This window comes from Vicia villosa, linkage group LG3, assembly GCF_029867415.1.
Source record: "Vicia villosa cultivar HV-30 ecotype Madison, WI linkage group LG3, Vvil1.0, whole genome shotgun sequence".
Taxonomy (NCBI): Eukaryota; Viridiplantae; Streptophyta; class Magnoliopsida; order Fabales; family Fabaceae; genus Vicia; species Vicia villosa.
Genome location: NC_081182.1, coordinates 81,563,018 through 81,588,261, shown reverse-complemented (window position 1 = coordinate 81,588,261; position 25,244 = coordinate 81,563,018).

Below are 25,244 nucleotides of genomic sequence, written 5' to 3'. Positions count from 1 at the left end.
TAACATATCAAGGAGGTTGAGTGGAAGTGATCCAGACCTTCATTGGAGCTCTGTAGCAGCTGGAACACCATGGTCACTTTCAACTTGGAGCTTAAGCAAATGGAGTCAAGTTGAATAGTTCAGAGGGTGTCAATCAAATTGGAGTGCATCAACATCTTCCTTAGGGTGTAAGGAAGCTATCCAGATTCTTGCAACACATCTGTAGCATCAGAATCATCGTCTTCCATTTTCACTTGAAGCTAGAGAAAGTGGAGTCGAGCTAAGCAATTCAGGTTGATCCAAGGTGAATTAAATATCCCTTTAGCATCACTGAGGTACCAGGAAGATTTTGCAATCATCAAACCATTGCTGGGAGTCCTCCATCATAGCCATCGACCTTCAGTTTCAGAGGTAGGTTTTCAAACTCTAACTCCCTTATTCTTGTACATATTTCATCAAAGCTCGATACCAGTTTATTCAGCATCATTAGAGGATCAAAATCCCTCAATCATCATTCATTTATTCATCAGCATCATCACTTAATTTTATTTTTAAAAATTAGCGTTCTTAGTGTTCATCCAGTTAATTCTTAAATTATGCTTAGAATAAATGAATTCTGAGGGCACCGTTGTGTTCCTTGTTCAAAACTGAGTGAAAACCATGTTTGGATCATCCCATTTGGCTGAGAAACGAGTGAGATTGAAAATTCAAATCCTTGAAGCTCGAGGTTGAAATTGAAGATGGTGGCGCGTAAATTTGAATTCATGGGGAAATTTAAAATATAATGTTTTGAATGCGTGTGTTATTCAAACTGAGCGCGTAGCTCAGTTGGTCAGGTTTTGGGTTGTGAACCCCAAGGGCGTGGGTTCAAGTAGAGCTGTCAATATGGGCTACCCGGCCCATATGGGCTTCGGGCTTTTTAGGGCCGGGCCCAAAAAACCCATTTTTAAATGGGCTCTAATTTTACTACCCAGACCCGGCCCTGTCTGGGCTGCGGGCTACCCGGCCCTAAATGGGCTTCGGCCCTAAACGGGCCCATTTATATAAAAAATTAAAATTTTCTCCTTATTTTTGTAAGTAACCATATAATTGCATGCAAGAATACATTATATATATATATATATATATATATATTAAATTTTATATCCAAAATTATAATTTCTAAATAATCCATATAAGTTAATAATTAAAATGTAAAACAACACATTAACTTAATTTAAACTATCCAAAATACATCACAAATTATATAATGTAACACAAATAATTAAATAACTTGTTCCAACAAATTTTAAGTTATAAATATTCATGACAATTATAATTTTATGATAATTATAACAAGAAAATGTTATAAATTTTTATAATAATTATAATTAGGAAAGGATAAATTTTAATTATATTAAAAATATTTAATTTTTTTGGGCCGGTGGGCTACCCATGGCCCATACGGGCCGGCCCATATTTTTAGGGCTTTTTAGGGCCGGGCTAAAAAAGGCCCGGATGTAAATGGGCTCGAAAAATGAGGCTCAGGCCCCTAAATTTTTTCGGGCCAAATGGGCCGGCCCATGGGCTTCGGCCCATTTTGACAGCTGTTCAAGTCCTTGTGAAACCAAAACCATATTTTTGCCACTATTTTTCACTATTTTCTTCACAACTTCACTTAATCCATTCACATATCAAAATTAATCATTTTCACTTAATTTTTCACACACTATTCATTTATCATATCTATTTTATGAATATACAAAAAAATCACAAAAAATATTATTTATTTGACATATTTTTATTAGGTTTAGAATGGCGTTTTTTAAGTATTTTTAATACTTTAAAATATGTCTTTCTTTTGATTTTCAAAAACCTAATCTTTTGTGAATATTTTTGCGAACAAACCCTAATTATTTAGGTCTTAATTAAGTGTATACATTGTGTCATGCCTTAATTTGTTTGTTTTTGTCATTTAAAACTTTTTTCAAACTCTCGATTAAACAGACAATTAGGTTTTTCAATCAACAAAATCCTACATCCTTCAATCAAAGATCAATCTTTTCATTCCAAATAAATTTTCAATGGGCCTCTAATAGAGTGTAAGATCCAACCCTTTTCATTTTCAACTTTCAAATAAATACAATTCATTTTTAAATATTTCACTGGGCCTATAATAGAGTGTAAGACCCAAACCCCCTTTTTCAGTTCAGTTCAATTTCAGTTCAAATCAATTTCAGTTCAATTCAACTTCAGTTCAAATTAATTTCAGTTCATAACAATTTCAAACATCACCATTCTTTCAACTGTTTTTCATAAACAGTAAATCAATTCATTTGGGCCTCTAATAGAGTGTAAGACCTAACCCTTTTTGTTTTTGAACATACTTGTCTGTTTTCAAAATCTTGTCTAAATCTCTGGTACTAGAAGGGACATTATTCCTGGTGAAAATGCTCCTAGACCATTTAGGCTCCTCTTCTGAAGTATAAGACCTAAGCTTTCTCTTCTTCTATTTTCATCTGTTTTTTTCAAAATAAAACTTTGGTAGTAATAGGGGCATTATTCCCGGTGAAACTGCTCTTAGACCTTTGGGCCCCTCTTCTGAGGTATAAACTCCCAAACTTCAATTCTTCTGTTTTCAAACTCTTCAATTCAAATCTTTAAACTGTTTTCAATCAAATTTTTCAACCGTTTTCATTTCAAACTTCAACTTCATTTTCAATTCAATCTTTCAATTTCTCATTTGTTTTCAATTCAAATGGGCTTCTATTACAGTATAAGACCCAACACCTTTTGCTCACACAGTAAATATTTTAATGAGCTTTCTCCCTGAGTTATAAGACCCAACACCTTTTCTTTTCTTTTCAATAAAATACTTCATTACTTTCAATAAAACATTCAAGTGTTTTCAATAAAACATTTCAACTGCTTTCACTAAAACATTCAACTGTTCAATAAGGCTTTGTACATACATCATGAGCCTCCTCTTCACCCTGGTAAGTGTTTATTAGCTTTCATTTACTGCTTTAAATAATTTGTTCAATATAAACTATAAATATATACTATTTAAATCTTCGTAAAAAAAAACCTTAGGGCAGATAAACATGTATATATATTATAGGACTATGACCTGGGATTGAGGATTACTTCCCGGTGAAGCCTCTTTCCTGATTAGAATAACATAGTTTCTTGCCTCAAAATGAATTATTCCTGGTGAAACATCTTGAAAAAAACCCTAGATCAACAATAGGGCACATCCACCCAAGAGGAATTATTCTCGGTGAAACCTCTTACCCCTTTGCTTAGAGCCAAATTAGGCAAGCCAACATAGCTTTCTCTTGTGCTATAACAAGGACCCTCGATTAGCCTCCTCGTGGGCTTACAATGCAAGGACCCACATGCTTCTTATAAGCATTCCCTTCAGCTTCCTCTTGAGCTTGTATACAAGGACCCTCAGGCTTCCTAAAAGCATAGGACATGTCTTTAGTCACCTTACTCCTATGAGAATCCAAATCCTTCAAAATACACAATCACAATCATTCAAGTGTTCATTCAATCTCTGTACTGAGGCTTTCCCTTGCAGAGCAAAAGACATGGAAAGTCTTAACTCTCAATACCTCAAGCATGCCTAGCTCATTCAACCTTTAGGAATGAGAGACATGGACAATCTCTGTCACCCATCTTCTTTCCAGAAGAGTCAAGAGAATTCAAATCCCTGAGTCTGTTTCCTCAACTGTGTCAACCCCTAGAGTCTTTCCTCAGCAAAAGTCAGCCACAACCTTGGGCTTTGTACAAGGCATATAATTATCATTTCCAGAGTCAAACGATTCAAAACCTTTAGATGTTTCCCTAGTCATTCAGCCACAACCTTGGGCTTTATACAAGGCAGTAAATAGAGTCATTCATAGTCTCCAAAACATTGTTTCCCCACTAAGTCAGCCACAATCTTGGGCTTTGTACAAGGCAGAAAATATAGTCATGCACAGTCTCCAAAAAAAACCTATTTCTCTAAGTAGAGTTTAGCCTCAATCTTGGACTTTGTACAAGACATAAAAACATCTTCTTTTAACAGTCAAAGGAGTCAAACCCCTGAGTTTCTCCCCAACAAAAAAACAATATCCCCAGTAGGATTAGCCTCAATCTTGGGCTTTGTACAAGACACCAAAACAATTGTTATACAAAAATATAGTCTTTCAAAACTCCTCAGAGAGTCTGCCTCAATCTTGGGCTTTGTACAAGACACAAATCATCATACAGTATTTCAAATACACTCCCCTGTTGAGTCAGTCCCAATCTTGGACTTTAAACCAGCAACATTTTTGCTCCCCTAAGAGAGTCGACCTCAGGATAGAAAGAAACCATAATCCCCTCAGAGATAATCTCCATCATGGATTTTTCAATCAATTCCCCTCTAAGTCAGCCTTAATTCTAGGCTTAGTACAGAACACCTACAAAATCCTTCAGTCAAAAAACTCAACAGAGTAATCCTCAGTAGAGTCAACCTTAATTCTGGGCTTAGTACAGAACACAAAAATCCTCCAGTCAAAACCATTCCTCGGTGGAATCATTCCCATCAGAGTCAGTCTCAAATTGTCAGTTAAGCCTCAAGCTTGGGCCTTGTACAAGCCAGTCAAATCCAGATCTTTTATACAGAAGATATACTTGATTTATCTCTACAAAGAGACATTTCTCTTATTTTACCACATTCAAACATACAAACATTTTCATTCACTTTCAAAACATTTTCCCATTTAGATTGATACAAGATGCACTGCTCTGTTGACTTCACGTCCAGACTGTCATCTCTCTCTAAATTGGTTGAAAATTGTTCTTTCATTAAAGAGACTGTGACTGGCATACTTGCTTCATCCAAGTGAGGTCCCTTCTCTTATGAAATGAACCTCCTTTTCTGTCACTTCAAATGTTTGTGGTGGAATAACAGAAATATCTCTCTGTAAAGATGACAACTTGTCTCTTTTTTGTAAATAGAGATCATTCAAGCTTCAACCTTGCCATTTAAACAAGGCACATCAAATTCAATCAATTTCCCTATTAGTTACCCGAACTACAAAAGCTCTAACCTCCACTAGGGATATGTAGGCATGAGATTCACAAGGAATATTTGCGAGCAAACAAAACATCAAAAACAATTAGTTCACCTTTCATTCTTCAGTTCATTTCCTCTCCTAACATAAAGGAGAAACTTTCCCAATAATCAAGCAGCAAACAAACCAAATTCAAATAAAAATAGCATAAGGTTCCCGTAGAGTACTACGGATATGTAGGGTGCTAATACCTTCCCTATGTATAACCAACCTCCCGGACCTCAGAAAACTCTATTAGGTGAAATCCCCACACCTAGACACTTATGGTAGACTTAGATATTTTTCCCCTTCCTCTCCGTTAGGATAAATTAAAAGTTCGTGTAACAAGGAAACACCCCCCCCCCCCCAAGATTGCCTTCCTCTTTCAAAATTTTGCGTGAAGGGTTGTGCGTGCCGTTTCCGAAAAGAAAAAGGAAAAGTAACAATTTCCGACCGTTACAACTCCATGTAGATTTCTTCCTTCAAATCACCATGATTGCAATCAGTCTTCACATGAAGTTGTTCAACCTCTAGATTCAAGCTAGATGTTAATCCCAGCACAACTAGATATATATCTTCTTCACCACATATGTGAACATTTCTTCAAAGTCAATACCTTTTCTACTATTAAATTTTTTTACAACCAATGTTGATTTATATCTTAATTGAGATTTATTGTTTTTAGAGTTTATCTTGTATACCCATTTATTCCTGATTGCTCTTCTACCCTTAGGAAATTTTACTGACACAACAATGTGATTCTCATGCAAGGAATTCATCTCCTCTTGCATGGCCTTTAACCATCTTTCTTTATCAACATTTGAAATAGCCTCTTGGAAGCATTTTGGCCCTCCATTATCAGTGATCATCACATACTTATGTGGAGGATATCTTTGAGAAACTTGACGCTTTCTAGTAGATCTTGTCAACTCAGGTTCAATCGGTGGCTCTGGTGGAACCTTTTCAACTTGCTCATCATGATAAGGTTCTTGGTCATTGGTTACAATATCATCATCTACCTGTATATCTCCCCATAAAAAAATGCCACTAGGAAGTTTAGGTACAAAATAAGTGTAACTTCTACCATCAACTTTTGGCTTCTCAATTTTATCAAAATCTTCAATAGTTTGGCCTTCAAGAAATATCACATCACGACTTCTGATAATTTTCTTGGCAATTGGATCCAAAAATATATAACCAAATTCTTCATGAATATAACCTATAAACACACATTGTTTAGATATTTTATCAAGCTTGAATCTCTCATCTCTTGGAATGTGAACAAAAGCCCTACAACCAAACATTCCCAAGTAGCCATAAGAGACATTTTTCAATGCCCTTACTCTGTTTAGAACATCACCATCAAATGGAATAGAAGGAGAAAGATTTATCAAATCCACTACATTTGTCAATGCTTCACCCCAAAAGCCTTTTGATAACTTTGCATGATAGAGCATACACATGGTACTAACATTAATCGTACGATTCATTCTCTCTCCAACTCCATTATGTTGAGGCGTCTTTGGAATAGTCTTCTCAAGCTTAATTCCATGATCTTCATAATACTCTTCAAATGGACCTATATATTCACCGTCATTATTAGCTCTGAAACAATTCAGATTCCTTCCTTTTTCTCTTTCAACACTTGCATGAAAGTGCTTAAAAACACTGAGTACCCGGTCTTTAGATTTCAAAACAAATGCACACACTTTTCTAGGATGCTCGTCAATAAAAGTAAAAAAAATATGATTCACCTCCTAAAGATTTACTATCCATCATGCAAACATCAGTGTGAACTAAATCTAGAATATTTAGCCTCCTATGAGGACTGTTACTATTAAAGGAAACTCTATGTCGCTTACCAGAAAAATAATGAGTGCATGTTTTTAGAGGAATACCTTTTACCTAAAGAAAATTTTTATTTTCAAGAACGTTAATCCCTTTCTCACTCAAATGACCAAGACGTGTATGCCATAAATCACTAGATGCATCTTAAATTGCATTCATTTCCTCTTTTCATAGCTTTACAAGAACTCTATAAAGAGTTGTGGGACTTTTCTCCTTTGCTACCACTAATGATCTTACATATTCCACCACTTCTAAATTAAGTGTGATAACCTTTAAAATCCTAGGCTTTGGCCGGAATCAAGTTGAGACGAATGTCAGGAACATGTCTCACATTCCTCAATTTAAGCATGCATCTAACACCAATTTCAACCCAAACATCTCTCATACCAACAATTTCACATACTCCCTCATTTTAATTTTTACTGTTTCAAAATCACCAACTGTATAAGATGAGAAGAAATCACTCCCAAAAGTAACATGGTATGAGGCACCTAAATCAATAATCCAAGTTGAATCTTGACATGTAAGGTTTATGGAACTATCATCATAAATGATGTTGTTGTTCTATTTGATTGGCTCCATTATGCAAAATAACATGAAATGTACAAGATGTTTTGGAAGAAAAGACGTATGTGGGACATGATGTTCCAGCATGTGTGCAACATCTAGCCCTTGTCATTAGGCCAATATTGGAACTGATTTGAACGTGATTTCAGGATTTGTGTAACATGATTTGTTGTTATCTTTTAGAAATGTGTGATTTAGATTTATTTGGCAGATTGAATAGGATCAAATCAATTTAAGAGGCTTAAATTTGAATTAAAAAACAAATCAAATCTTTTGTTAGAGGTTGTTAAGAAACAAATCAAAACATAATCCTCTACAAATTAGGACAAGATCAAACCATATCCACATAATATTGTATAGGCAAAATACCTTTTTTAGTCCCGTAACTTTAGGTTGGGGTTCATTTTGGTCCCTCAATTTTAAAAACAACCATTTTGGTCCCTCAACTTTTCAAAATGTGTCACGTTAGTCCTTTTCGTCCAAACTTCACTAACAAAATCAATTATTTGCTGACGTGTAATCTTAGCAACGGAAAAAACGAACGCTATATTTTTTTTTTTGGATTTTAATTTAATTCTTCATGTTCTTCCCCAAAACTCAAAATCCATTTTTAAATCTTGAACTCAAAACCCATTTTTTCTCAAATTCTTCAATTCCTCAAAACCACCAAATATTATTTATAATAAAAGGACTTCCAAATTTAGACTATTATGATATTGAACTCTCCATGGAAACCTTCTCCATGGTTGGACGAGATCGTGGACTTCATCCAAGCAAGAAATTATTGTCTTTGTAGTGGATAACATCTGCTTAGCTTTAGTATTCATTAGACGAGGGAAACGTTGGTCCAACATATCCATCAATGAAACTCACACGATTTAACTCTTTGGCTTCTTCATTATGTTCCTAATACAGAAAATATCTTTACCATGCGTGTAACAGTAATGCTGTAGAGATATGTTATGATTATGTTATTAATGATGATGATGTTTAGTACCTTAACCTTAAAGGTTTATTTGTTGTTGTTGTTGTTGTTGTTCTATGTGAGAATGTTAATGAATGTTTTATCTTATTTGTTTCATTGAGACATGTTGTGATTATGTTGTTGTTGTTGTTGTTGTTGCATAGTGACTAAATCCTAAATGTTTATTTGTTGTTGTTGGTGAAAATGTTAATGAAGTTATCTTATTTGTTTTGTTTATATATGTTATGATTATGTTTTTGTTTTTGTTGACGTTTAGCGCTTAAATCCTAAAGTTCTATTTTTTTGAGAAAATATTAATGAAGTTATCTTATTTGTTTTGTTGAGATGTGTTATGATTATGTTGATGTTAAGTGCCTAAAACCCTAAAGGTTTATTGGTTGTTGATGGTGAGAATTTTAATGAAGATATCTTATTTGTTTTCTCAAGATATGTGTGATTATGTTGTTGTTGTTGTTATTGTTATTATTGTTGTTGTTGTTGTTATTATTGTTGTTGATGATGATGTTTAATGCCTAAATCCTAAAGGTTTATTTGTTGTTGTTGGAGAGAATGTTAATGAATATTTTATCTTATTTTATTTGTTGACGTATGTTGTGATTATGATGTTATTGTTGTTTTTGATGTTTAATGATATGTTTATTTTTGTTGTTGTTATTGTTGAGTAAAATAATGGTTAAATTTAGTGTTTTTGTTGTTATTGAATTATTGATAGTTTTGTGTTATTAAGATGATGTAGTTTTGTTGTTATTAGGCAATGAAGGTTAAGTATTTTTCATGTTGTTATTGAGTTAATGATATGTTTATTATTTTTGTTGAAATTCTGGCACTATTAAAACATGTCATAGCTGATGTCCCAACATTAGAACATGATGTCAAGACAAATTTTACAACATTTATTGATAGACACAATAGAACAAAATAAACCAGATTGTAAAATATGCAGAAATAAAATGAAGAATGGTAAATCACAGAGTCAATTGTTAACCCAGTGTAGTGCAACGTCGCCTACTCTAGGCCTACCAAGCCAAAAAGGAAATTCACTATGATAGTATTAATTCAAAGCCTAAACAATCCCAGCTAACAACTTCTCGCCTAATACTTACCTTGTGTAACTCCTACCTATAAACCTCCTAGATATGAGATCTCCCTCTCACTTCCTACAACTAGTCACAATCCCAGTGACAAAAGCCAATCACAATCCCAGTGACTGGAACCAAAGAAACAAATCACATCAGTGATAAATAGTCACAATCCCAATGATAAAAACTAATTACCTTCCTATTGACTAGTAACCAAAATAAAATATTACATTTCCAAAAATAAAATACCTAGTCAAGAACCTTAACTAAGAACAATGCTTGATCTTTCTTAAAAGCTTCAACCAAGAACAATACTCAACTTTATGCTCACAAGCTTCAAGAGTGAAAACAATAACTTGACAAATAGTCAAGTAACAATTAGTCTACCTCATGGTATCAAAAGATACATGGGTGACTTAAAACATAAGAGACTCTCAAAACCTAAGACTATAAGATTCCCCTAATTGTATTACAATTGTGAAAGACTTGATTACATTAGGTTTAGGTATCCCTTTAAATACTACTCAGCAGTCCATGGGCTTTGAAATCTTCACCCAAATATTACTTGATCCACAAGCTGAGAGTTGCACAAATTATGTAGAGAATCTCCTTAAATCTTGGAACAAAACTTTAAGTTTCCTAAATTGTCTCAATACCAGTTTTAGAAAATTATGTACTGCTGGAGATCAAATCACTTGTTCCAGATTAAATCTTCTTGACCTGCAAAAATAATTGAGATATATTCAAAAGAAATATCACAAAATCAAATCAAATCTGTCAAGATTTAAAATAGCCTGTACTAATGTTCTGGTTCAACATGTTATAACATTTGTCAGAACATCTGTCTTTAATGCAACCTTCACACTCTGCTATATCAGCTTGATCAAGATGTTATGACATCTTAGTCAGCATCTGTCATGAACCATATTTTAGCAAAATTGTCGTCAATCCTAAAACCATGGTATTAACAATATCCCTCATTGGAAAATTTTAGCTAAAACATTCAAATCACAATTAAGTCTTAGAGGTAGGAATATAACCACAAACAAAAATCTACATGAAACCATGTAAAATTATATCAAATTGCAAACATAAGAATATATTAGAGATATACAATAGTTACACTGGGAGACCTCTTCTTCAAAGCTCTCGACAAGTCAGATGTTCAGACATGTGGTTTAACATCACATCAACCCAACTCTTGGAGCTTATACAATCATACAGGTTCATTAATCTCCCTGTCATACATAACTAATTCTCCCCCTGAAAGGGAAAACCCAAATATGAACTACCCAAGTTCACACATTAGAAGAACAAGCAGCAGAAGCAACACACATAACTCATAGCAGAGTAGATAAGGTTCTCCATAATCCTCAACACAAAGGATGTTAGAACATCTGGTAGGACATCCTGCACACATTAATAGTAGTAGCAGAAGCATCACTAACAGCAACACTCAACAGTAACAACAACAACAACAATCAGCAGTAGCAACAATAGGAATCATCACTAACAAGCATGACAGACTATCATGCTCCCCCTAAGTAGTTGCAAACAAAAAGCAACCACACTAGAATACTCTATCCTATTATTTAATAACATTTCAAGACATGTGACATGCAACACCCTTTACTCCTAAAAAAATAAATAAAACAACCTAATACTACTAACAACTACTAATACCTTACTCCCCACTTTTTAGCAAAAAATTGACAAAATAGAGTGAGTGTAAAAGGACACTAGAAATGGAAACAAACAAAAACAACATTTTTTCGTTTTTTTTAACTAGAAAAAACCACCCAATCCTTCCACCTGAGTCCTTGAAGTTGACCCAGTCTTCATCAGCATCTGAGTCAGAGTCGTGTAACCGAACACTATTTTTCTTGAAGAACTTCATCTTTGACACAAGTTTCTTCCATGTCACTGATGTTCCAACATTGGACACAATCTTCTCTAGATCAATACTTTTATCCTTCGTGGCTCCCAGCAGGTGATCCTTTTTATTCCCAACATTTTTGGTAGATTTGCTCATGTTGAAACACATCTTGAGAGGTGGAATGGCCAGTAAGATATTAAATAAGTAGAGATTCACCTTGTTTGTAACGATGCGTAGCTTGTAACAACAACTCAGTCAATGAGAGAGTGTTTGAAAGACGTTAAATCATCCTTAGAAACAGTGCACCACTCATCATAGGAGAGAGAGACTCACTTGTTCTTCTTTCTCTCTTTCCAAGCTTTGACTGCTGAAAATGTTACCACATTTGAAATGACATAATCTATGTCATTGAAACATGTTTCTTCTGGAATTGCACGCATCATTGGATGAAGAATGAAGAAATTTTGTTCGCAAGCCTTTTAGACAATAATTGCTATAATTCTTTAGCAGTACAAAATTTCCAAAACACTTTAAACTCTAAAAAAATAGTCTCCAAAGACTTTAAAATATATCTCTCCATAGATTCTCAGAAGTCCCAAGCTTAGGAGAAACACTATTGCCTATAGCAAGGCCCTTGACAAACAGATGACCAGTATCAAAAATCTTTGATCTGCTATGCAAACTGACATCCTTGAATATATGGACTTAAACCATTTTTCCGCAGTATAATGTCAGGACATCCTATTGGATAGGGGTGTTCGCAGTTTGATTTGGATCGTTTTTAGGCAAAACTTCATCCGATCCAAACATAAATTAACTTGCGGTTCAATTTGGTTTGGATGATATATTATAAAAATCCGATCTGATCCAATTTAATGTAGTTTAATTTGGATCGATTTTTGGATAACCAGATTACAAATTATATTTTTATGGAATAAATATATAGAACACCCCTGTAATGTTAGCGAGACTTGATTTTAGCCACTAGTAAAGTTTTTATTTTTGATCCCCCCTTGTAATTTTCAGATTCCTTTAAGTACACCCGTGACTATCACATTGAAGAAACAACTCTCTCTAGCTACTTACGTGGCAGTCTACGTGGTCTTTTCTTTTAATTTTTAAATCAACGTGGATATATTTTTATTTTAAATTTTTAAAATAAAAAACTTTAATTTTTTTTTTGATTTTTTTTTATAATTTATTATTATTTTTATTATGAGGGGGTAAATCAAAATTCACTAACATTATCGGGGGTAAAATACATTATTTTGTTTTGAATATATTTTAGCCCTAGTGATGTTAGCGAATTTTGATTTACCCCCTCATAATAAAAACAGTAATAAAATTTTCAAAAATTAAAAAGTTTTTGAAAAAAAAAATTTATTTAAAAAAGAAATTCACATGGATTTTAAAAAATAAAAGAAAATCCACGTGCACATGCCATGTAGAAAACATTGAAGATTCCAAGCCACTTTGTCACTTGAGGGGCTAAAGACATAGAATCTTAACTTTACAAGGGGGAATCCAATTTTTTTTACAGGGGTTAAAATCAAAACTCGCTAACATTAGAGGCGGGTTTTGTATATTTAATCCTATTTTTATTAATACTATCAATCAAAATACTAATAAATCATAAGTTTGATATGATATATAATATATAGTATATTAAAAATTAATATTACAAAATAAGAATGGTCGATTATAGTTGAAATAAATGAAATAATAAAAATAAATAGATTAAACCAAACTAATAAATAGTATTAAAAAATAATTATCATCGAATAATAAATTAATATAATATATCATCATACTAATAACAAATATATATATATATATATATATATATATATATATATATATATGGTTAAATATGTTTTTGGTCCCTGTAAATATTGCAATTATCAAGTTTAGTCCCTCTAAACATTTCCTTTAATGTTGCATCCTCCTAATATTTTCCATCCACAACAATAGTCCCCAACGTCAAGTGAAGTTAACGGACTCCTACGTGGCAGGACAGGTGTCTTTTAATTATGTTTTGATTTTTTTTCGTTGACCTACGTGGATTAATTTCTTATAACAGCCTGATGACAAATTAGTTTAACCTAATTCCTTTCTTCATCTATCAGCTCTCTCTTCGTCCATTGTTGTTGCTTCGTTCCTTTCTTCCTTCGCGTACCCATTCTTCATCTTCCGTTCATTATTTCTCCGTTTCTTTCTTCCATGGAGAAGGCAAGCTCCGATTGGTCGTTTTCATCCGCTTCGTTGAAGACCCGAACTGGTCGGCTTTGTGGATGTAACAGACCGAGGGTGTCTTACCTTTGCAAGAAGGGAGCAAACAAAGGGAGATTATTCTGGAGATGTCCTTTCTGGAATACTGTCGGTACTTGTGATTTGTTTATATGGGCAGATGAGATGGGAGATGTTGGAGTTGATCAAGTGCCAAAGTTGAAGTATGAGTTTGAAGAAGTGGATGCTAAGGTTTAATTGAAAGATCTGCACGAAAATCCGAAGAAGAAGAACAAGATGCTAAAGAAGAAACTCAAGGAAGAAGAAAATTTAGGAAAAATGCTTAAGACTTGTCTTGTAGTCTCCATTATGTTAAATTTGTATTTGGCAATGAAATATATGTATTGATGAGAGTTATTGTCCAGTATTGATCAGAGGTATTGAAATGCTTATGATATGTTTAGTTGTTCAATTGTAGGGTGGTTCTAATGTGTTGACAAGGTGTTTCTTTTGTGTACTGTGGTTCTACTATAATTTTAATTGAAACAACATGTGTATTATGGTTCAATGGTTGTTATCTATTGTTAATGATGTTATGTTTTAACTGTAATTGATGGTGTTAAATTGACAGTACATAAGTTGAGAGCATAAGGCCATGGAAGAGAAAAGATGTGTGTAAATCTCATGTTAATTGTAAACACATAACAGAAATAACATGACATAGGTTTCAAAATGTGCATAAGTTGAAAGTATATTAATTGACAGTGGAGAAATAACATGACATAAGTTTAAAATGTGCATAAAGCACTACTTCAAAACATGTTATATTAATTCCAAAAGAGTGCATAAAGCACTAGTTCACTACATGTTACAGAGATTCCAAAAAGAGTGCATAAAGCACTAGTTCACATACATGTTACAGAGATTCCAAAAAGAGTGCATAAAGCACTAGTTCATATAAAGCATACAATATCACCACATAACAATATTACAAAAGTGTGCATACATATCATCACTTCAAAACAACAAAAGTTTGCATATATTATAGATCACTGAGTCATATTCTTCTTGATATTCTTCCAAGAGGTCTTTCCAACACCATTGTCAACTTCAAAGTCTTCATCTTGGATGACAAGTGGATCATCAAAATCCTTTCCAGGTCCAGTTATAGCACGAGTTTTCAAAGTCATTAAGCGGTCGCTTTTCCTTGTAGGTGTCCCACCATGTGTTGCTCTCTTTTTCTTGCTTATCATAGCCTTCACCTTAAATGATAGAATTATTACACATCCTAAATCACAAGTTTCACAACATGAGTATTGAAATGAAGTATATTAAGTAATTACAGGATCACTCATAGTTTGCTTTGGAGACTCATGTTGAATTGGAGACTTTGGCTTTTTAGCATTTGGAGACATAGCTTTTGTAGACTTGCTTATCTTTGGACGTGGACCAAAAAACATCCTGGGCTTAGTTCTCTTAATAGGTGAGGCATCATGGTTCATATCAGCATCTTGATTAATGTTATCAGTTTGGGTCCCAGGTGCACTAAAGTTCTGATCAGCATTAGGTGGTGCACTAGTGTCAACACTTAGTGGTTGAATATCAAGTATGCCATCCTGCCCATCCAACAAAGCTTCCAAATCCTCAGGAGAAAGACCATAATACATTCTCAGTGCTTCTCTTGAAGTTGTAGAAGCCTGAGTTGGAATTGCACCATCAGGTTGCCCATTGTCAGCTTGCCCACCATCATTTTGCACACTTGCAGCCTGCCCATTTTCAGCTTGCACACCACTTCCATCTTGCACATTTTCATGTGAATTACCAGCCTTGTTAGAGTTAACTGTCTTTTTACTAGGGCCAGCTTTGTTAACTGATCCCTTAGGCCTACCCTGTTTACAACATGAAACAAGTTACAAGAATTATTACATCAGTATTGGTACAAGAATTGGTACATAATTAGTATATAAGTTGCAGTTAATTACCCTTTTCTTTGGTCCTGATACCACAGGTGCAGATTGACTAGCTTCAGTGGTTCTTTCAACAGTTCTTGCTCCTTCACCAGGTACAACCACAACTTGCTTGCCCTTCTTACATGTTCTTGCATTATGGCCATATACATGACATATTTTGCATCTGTGAGTTGTGTTTGTCCTTTGCCATCTGCCTTGGGTTGACTCATCTACCTCCCTCCTCCTAGGTTTTTTGGGCCTGCCTGGACCCCTTTTGTATAGTGGTGGTAATATTTCTGGAGCATCAGTCTTGGGCCATTTATTTTGCCCATTTATGGGTGTGACAACTTCATTATAACAGGACAAATAAGTGGACCTAAAGTAGCACTCACTAACATATTTGATAGGGTCATCTACCTTTTTGTGAATGGCAGCCACAACATGTCTGCAAGGGATACCCACCAAATCCCAGAAGTTGCATGAACAAGATTTTTTACCTAAATCTACAACAAAACTATCTGTAAACTGGACATGTGTCACCTGGAACTTCAACTGTCCAGCATATGTTGGTAACCAACTAGCACTCTTTTCAATCTCTCTATCTAACCTCCTAAGTGGTTTTGACATCATCTCAAATTTGTAATTCTCTACTTTCTCCCTAAGTGTTGCAAACCTACCCATTAGGTAGTTCCTAATCCATTCAAACATAGTTATAATGGGCTTGTCTCTTTGCATTAGAATGGTAGCATTAAACGACTCACTAAGGTTATTCATTAAAACATCACATTTGGAGTACAATGGAAAAGCATGCTTACACCATTTATGTTTTGGAATTGCATTCACCCACTCAAATGCTTCAGGACTGACCTCCTTAATCTCCATCATTTTTGCATCATGTGCTTCAAAATATGTAGCCTTGGCAGCAGCCATCATGAGATCTCTGAATAGAGTTCCACCACCAAACTTCTTTTTAAAGTTGGCGTACAAATGCCTTAAGCAGAACCTATGTTCATAAGCAGGGTATTCCTCTTCAAAAACTTGAACAAGTCCCTGACAGAAAATGAAGAACATAAATGACATAAACCATGACAGAACAAGTCAAATGAATAGCATATAGTGCAAAACTGAATTACTCAACATGACAGAAACAAGTGCAATTACTTAGTGTGCAAAAAGTTACATATATACCTTTTGTTGGTCTGACATAAAACACCACCTCTTGTCACCAATATCTTCAATGAGAAGCTTCATGAACCAACTCCATGTTTCTTTTGACTCAGTCTCCACAACACCAAATGCAAGGGGTAGATACTGATCATTTGGGTCCCTCCCAACTGCAACCAATAAAATTCCACCATACTTGTTCTTAAGATGACAACCATCTAAACCTATGAAGGGTCTACATGATTGTGTAACTGCCTTTTTGGTCCCATCCAAACACATGTAACATTTCTCAAATCTTGGTTGCAACCCTGGCCCAGGAGTGTGAATGTTCAGTTTGAATGTATTTCCTATAGAAGCTCTCTTTAACTCAGCACCATATGACCATAGCATACTATATTGTTTGCTTGCATCATCCTCTACAACTTGTCTTGCCAACTGTCTAGCCTTAAATGCTCTGCTACCAGTTATCTCAGTAGAAAACCTAGTTCTAACATCTGCAACAACCTCAGTCAACCTCATCTTAGAATTGTGCCTCAGCCTGTCCACTATCACCTTTGCAACCCATTCAGCCTTTGCATTTTTATTGAAGAACTGCCTGCCACACTTATGCTTAGGAAACAAAGTTTTGATTTTGAATGTGGTTGACCTAAGGACTCTACTACACAAAACAGTATAGTCACAAAGTTTCTTTTCTTTACAAACAACCCTACACCTATTAGCATCATTCTTTGCAAATGCTACCTCCCTACCAATCAAAACATTATGCTCCATAACAACTTTCTTAAATTGCTTCAAAGATGAGAACTCCATACCTAGCTTGAACTTGAAATCTTTAGTAATTGCATCCTCTTCATTGAACCTGATCACAGGTGGCCTCTCATCACAACTATCATCAGCACCACTATCAAGTTCATCTGTCATGTACTCCTCTTCAATAACATGCTCCTTATCCATCCCACTTGTGATAAATCCAGTCCTGTGTGATTCAGTTTGTGGATGTTTATTCCTAGCAACACCATGCCTATTGATGCCTTCATCAAGTTCTATATCTGAGTCAAACATTCTCTCTTCTTCACTGTCATTGAAGTGAATATCATCAACTGAATTCTCACTGGGTTCATAATCTTCATCACTTTCCTCAGTATCACTTTCGTGCCCCTTTTGTCTTTCTATGAGCCTCTCCATGTAACTCAATTCACTTGGATTAGGTTTGGACTCTGTGTAAATTTCAACATCACACTTCTTGTAGATAGCACAAGTTGCCAATGCAGATGCATCTCCATCGTTAGAAAATGGTTGAAGATCCTTCTCAAACGTCCCATTTTCATGCTTCCACCACATTTTCACTTCAGCCTCGTTGAAAGTATTGTCAATCCCTTTAATTAGGTCACGAGCTTCAAAATAAGACCAGTAGTCTGGGTCTTGACCGTCAAAAGCAAAGACGTTCCCACCTTCGTACCTAATACTCTGGTCTTTTACAAAAGACCCCTTCGTAAAAACGACAACTTTGAATTTCTCCATCCTGCAAAGAGGGTAACATAGACATTAACAAAGTGGTCCACTGTTTGCAATAAAGAGGGTATTGTCGGACAAGTGGGTTACAAACATTACAAAAATCAAAAATCATTAAACAATAGAAACTCACCTTTTGGGACCACTGAAGACAAAAACGTTGACGAAAGAGACTTGAAGATGACAACAACGTTTGACTGTAGCGATTTCTCCTTTAACGGGATGAAGAAGATGATATTTAGGGTTTTCAATTAAAATGTCAAAGGCTCTACAGTAATGAATTTAGGGTTTTCAATTTGATGTTATAGTTGGAATGAAGCTTCTCATTTACACGTATGCTGGTGTTAATCCACGTAGGTCAACGAAAAAAAATCAAAACATAATTAAATGACACATGTCCTGCCACGTAGGAGTCCATTAACTTCACTTGACGTTGGGGACTATTGTTGTGGATGGAAAATATTAGGAGGATGCAACATTAAAGGAAATGTTTAGAGGGACTAAACTTGATAATTGCAATATTTACAGGGACCAAAAACATATTTAACCCATATATATATATATATATATATATATATATATATATATATATATATATATATATATATATATATATATATATATGTAATGTATCAACGAGGAGGATACTTTAAATAGGAGATAGGAGGATTTAATCCTAGCCCTTAAATTAGATATTTGATCTTGATGAACATTTATTGTTTATGCTTGCACATGATTTCATCAAGACCAAATATTCAATTTAATGGTTAGGTTAGGATTAAGTCCTCTTATCTCCTATTTAAAATGTCCTCCTACTTGATACATCCCATATATATATATATATATATATATATATATATATATATATATATATATATATATATATATATATATATATATATATATATATATATATATATATATATATATGCGGTTTTGTTTGGTTTGGGTCGGTTTTAAAAAATCAATCTGAAATCGATCCAAACTGAACGATTTTCATAAAATGACATCCAAACTCATCCAATAAATTTTTGTTTTTTTTTTGCAGTTTTTAATTTTTTGGATTTTAACACCCATACTATTGGACATTGTATTCCTTTAGCATCCAAAACAATTGAGAATAATAGTCTCTTTCATTATACTATTTAGCCTTTATGAAAGACCAGGATTAGCTCATTGTTGATCCAAGGAACAAAATTTGTTTCTATAAAGAAATATTCTCCATTCATATTATCTCCATCAGATTTGGCCAATAAATTTACTCCTAAATTCACCATTATTAGATATTTCATCTCTGAAGCAATAAGTGATACAAACTCTAAATACTGAATCCCTTGTGTAGATTAACTGAGCTCTAGAGGAAAAACATTGTTGACTTAAGAGTTGTCTTATTTAGTTCCTGCTAGCTCTTTAGAATCAGTCTTACTTTTGGAGTGCCAATCTATTTAGATGATGTTCCAACATCTGATGGGACATCAGTCCCATTCTTCATGATTGAACCATTGACTTTGGTTCTGGAGTATACATAAATTTTGCTATCACTAGACTACATCCGCCAGTTATCTTGAAGGAGATGATAAAGATCTTTGATTTTTCTTTGTTATACATCGTCCAAGTCATTCCAGAAAAATCATCAACCGCCTTATAGGCAGGCCTTTGTTTGGAAAGTCTTCCTCCTTGTATTGACCTCATTATAGAAAGTTCTAAAACTTTGTCAATAGTCTGATGTTACCACTTCTGGTGTGACATTTGGGCTTCATCTTGCTTTTGATCATCAAGCATATGGATAAGCAAGTGGTTTTTGAGTACCACACAAATAATAACTGTCTTTGGACTTGACTCCCTTATCAAACTTCATCCATCTCATTAGTGATTAAGCATCATTCCTTAATGAAACTTCTCTTCAGACCTTGGTCACATAACTGACTTATGTTTATCACACTATTCACCAGTCCTTTAGCAGGAACAACTTTATCAAGACTAGAAAATCTTGTTTCATCCAGTTTCTCAATTTTCTCCACTTTTGTCATCATCACCAAATAGAAGATAGAGTGAAACTTAAAGTCCATGATGACTCCTTTAATTCAGTCATGTGCGTGGAAAAACTAGTGTCAAAGAAGATATACCAATCTTCTTTTGCATAAAAAAACTCTAAGGGAAACTCCTTCCTTGAGTTTTATCCACTGCTTGGTCAATCTTAGGCTTAGTTGTACCTTTGGAATAATCATACATCTTAAGAGCAAAGTGGCATAATATGCTTATCTTTTACATCAGATGTGACATTTCTAGTTCAAGCCCCTACCATTAGCTTGAGGATTCTGATGTCTGGTATGATGTTGAGACATTTTGTTTGACATCATTGACTCAACTCTACCATTGAATGGAAACTGATTTATGTCACTTAATATTTTCTTTGCTTGTTAAAGCCTAGAAAATCAAAACTTATCCTTTTAAGGTTTCTAGTTATCTTCCAATCTTGAAGAATATCCCAAACACAGTGGAACCAATTGTTCCCCATTCTCACAAAATTGATCATGGTTTCAAGTTTGAAGTGCAAAAGGTTACCTCATCCCACAGGTTAAAGATAAGATACAAACAATATTCTTTTTTCATCATGTAGTTACCTTTTGTCTTTCTTCATGTAGACATACTTATTCATTCTTGAACCATAGTTTCTTGTAGGAAGCACTTAACTCATCATGAGTTATTTCTTCATTGCAGAGGTCTACATCACAAGCATATTCCTATCTTGACAGGTACAACATTAGGATTACTATCCTGAATAGATCAAGAAATAGAAATCCCCTTCAGATGTTTCTTGAAGTAGGTAGGGCATTCTGCCATAGCAATTCCAAAGCCTTCACATATAATGCACTGAATACTTTTAATTTAGATCCAACTTTACTACGATCATCAAGGATGTTGTTGATGTCATGATTGATGTTCTTGACATCTGACTTTGAACTTCTATTCACTTTCCTAGAACCTAATTGAAATGCACAATAGCATTAAAATAATCCTTTATCAGAGATCAGGTTACAAACTCCTACAGAGTTGGAGACAAAAGCCATGCTTTTGTAAATTATTTTGAACTATCATTTTGAAACAACTCAAAAAAATGAAGTTCCCTAACAAGTTCACTATACTCATGCCAATGATATCTTGGGCTTCTTCAATGGTTGTCACTTTCATGTCAAATCTCTTGCGTAGAGACCTGAGTATCTTTATCTTGAACAAACTCTCTTTTGGACTCTTTTCTCCCAAAAACACCTGAATGTGCCTTTATGAGTGAACATGATAATATTGAGTTGTATTTGAAAACCAACTTATATCAACCAATATTTTCCTGACTGCACGCGTCTCATCGTTCATTTCCCTCTCTTCAACATATAGAATATGGTTCAATGAACTGATTCCTTCATTACATCGATATTTCTCTTATAGTTTAATTTGAATAAAATCTAATTATTGGCTAAGTCTACCTCATCGTTGTCACTTATCATCATGATTGTTATGATGATAAGTCCTCATAATAATTAAGATGATAAGCGACAATAATGAGGTAGTCTTGACCAATAAATTGATGTTATTCAAATTAAACTAGAATCGAAGGAATTGATTCCATGAAGGACTTATACCATTGAACCACATTATATATGTTAAAGATCAGGAAATGAATGATGAGACACATGCAATTCAGAAAATAATGGTTTGTTTAAGTTGGTTTTCAAGAATAGTTTAATTTTCATACTATATACTTCTTCATCAATTTGAATATTTATATTTCTTTAGTGATGTGTATGGAAAAAAAACCAATCTACATATTATATAATAAACTATGGGTACTTTCCACAACGGTTATCTATTGTAACCGTGATAAAATATTATTTATGTTCCAAATAAATTGTTGCTGATGGGTTTCGAGCCGATTACCTAAATGTATATATCACAACGGTTGGTTAATGTAACCCCTGTGATATGTAGTGCGCGTCCTGCCTTATCATCACGGTCTCGACACAGTGGTAGAAACCACTAGACATACAATCATCCCTTACCTCACAAGGATGGGTCAGGCGTTGTGGTATTCCTTTTCCAACCGTTATGGTATTGCTTTTCCGTTGTAGTGAGTTCACTTTAGATGTCTCACGTGCAGTCGCTGAGAAGATTGTAAGTAGATTATTTTTTCAATTAGAATAATAAATGTAGGATTTGTTGTGTGTAATTTAAATTGCTTTGGTAATTATGTGTTATTCATGTTGTGTAGAATTTGTTGGTTGATATGGCCAGTCAAGGTTCCTTTGTTCTACAAGTACGACGTGATATATAAGTAGAAACAATCAGAACGAAGGAGCATGGTGGACCTGTACGTGGTGTTAGAGATGGCTTCGATATGAGATTATTCTTTGGTACATCGAGAAAGAGTACAGAATTGTGGAAAAAAGATATGGGCGAGCTCGTTGATAAGAAGTTAGTACATGAACGAGAATCCCAAAAGAATGATTTGGCAAGATGTATGATAAGAAATTGGAAGATAAATTAGCACATGAGCGTGAATCCCTAAAGAAAGAGTTGGACGAGAAGTATGATAAGAAGTTGGAAGATGCATTAGCACAGGAGCAGGAAATGTGCACAAAAGAGTTGGAGGAGTTTTATGAAGTATGTAAAAATAGTGTTTTGTGTGTTGCATCTGTTTTTTGGTCTTATAACATGACATATGCTCATGTTCATTAAGTGGTCATTGTCAATTGATCATCATCTCCCTTCGGCAGAATATGATAATTATGTTATGTTCCTATAGCCAAACCACTTGATGCAAAGATGAAACATATACTTTCTACGTAAGTTTGTATTTTATGAGACTATTAGTAATATTTTCTTTGACTTTGTAACTAGCTTAATATGCAATGTTTAAATTGTTTTCAATATATAGAGTTGTGGAGGGAGCTAGTATGTTGAACAGAGTTAGAAAAAGGCCCATATTTTATACGCCTGTAGTAAGTGTATTACTTGTAAAATTCATTTATCTATAATTATGTGTGACTATATATTCATATAATGTTGAAATTTGTAAATGAGAAAACAGTCAAAAGGATACGATTGTAGTTATTATGTCCTGAAACACATGATAAACATTTTCTCTGCCAACATTGTTAATTCTTGAGAGCAAGTATATATATATATATATATATATATATATATATATATATATATATATATATATATATATATATATATATATATATATATATATATATATATATATATATATATATATATATATATATATATATATATATTAATGATTTATACTATATGCATAAAAGTGTGTTATTATTTCAAATCAAGTGATCTTATAATTTTTTATATAGAAGTATAACAATACTGCACCATTCTCACAAGAAGACTTAACAGATGTTCGCACATGTTGAGCATCTTTCTTCAATGCGATTTATAGGCCAGACTAATCCCATTATTTTTTTAATATATGTTTGCAATATTTTTAGGTTTGATGTAAATAATATTTAGGTTTGTTTAACATATTGGTACTATATTGAAAATATATTTTGGTGCTTACATATAATGCATATTTTTGTTTAAAAAATTATGCATATGTTGGTTCATATTATGTTGTGGTAGAAAATATCGTATACAATACAGGAAGTAAAAAATGTGGCATATATGGAATATTAAGAAAATTATTTTAAGAAATAAAAAATAATTTTACCACGGTTGTACAAGTTAACTGTGGTAAAAAATGTAAAAGTATTTTACTTAATAATCCTCTTTTGTAATAGATAAATCTGGAAGATTCTATCTAACATAGCGATCACTAAGCATCTTTGTGTTGCATGTTTTAAATCATGCTCTGGACGCATGTCATTGTGACTCGCTCTGGTAACTGCTGGTACATGATATCAATGCTATCATCTGGCCATGAGTACTCAAGCAATAACCATTTTCCTCTACTCACCTCTAAGATTAAAATCGATATTTTGATCCTCGTGTAGAAGATCAAATTGTTTCCTCTATGAGTTTGTTCCTCTGGAAACCATAAAGAGATTTTATTCTCAGGAAGAATAACTTAGTTGTTTTCTTTCTCTACGTTCAATTGTGAGAACAACTAAACAATAATACATAAGTTACTAATGGTAGAAATTTTACGTGACAAAAGGTACAATGTTGTGTGCAACAAGACCTACTCCGAATACAAAGGATATGATATAGTTGGCAGCAAAATAGTATAAAGATCACAACATTTCATTTATCAAAAGATCAAAATTAAACAACGGTCAATAAAAAATAAGCTATATAAAGAATCAACTTCTCTATGTTTTAACCATCACATTGAATCATACTTAACAACTTTGAAAAAAATTTGTGGATATATATTTGAGAATCAACTTGAGAAGAAAAGAACTTTCAAAGAAAGAACATGTAAAGAAAAAAAAATAATCATAGTAAAAAAGAAATAAGCAATCAAATGATTCATTGTATGCGCTTTATATTAAAATATTCACAAACTTGTATTTGTGCTTAAAATTGTTTACAACATCTAGTTAGTGATATTTGTAAACACCATATACATTATTTGTTTATTTGATTACATTTCTTCAAATAATTAAGTGTTAGCCATTTTTTCTAAGACGACAAAAAGATGCAATTGGAATCAGCTAAATGTTTGAGAAATTTAAACTATATATCAATTGAACAAAAATATATTTTAGTGTATTGTGATCGTTTTGATTATAATAGCAATCTCTCTGTGTGATGGACTTGACGTAGCTCTGAGTTAATTTTGTTTTTCTTATCTCTTTATTATTCAATATTTATGATTGATTGGCGTTTTAAACGAACTAAAAATATTTTAAACCGTCAACGCAATTCAAACTTATATTTTTTTTCTCGCCTTCATCATCTATATTAGAGTTTGACCTAACTCATCCTTACAAAATCGGTTGGTAAGGTGAGGAGTGTCCTTCTATATATACTCTTTCA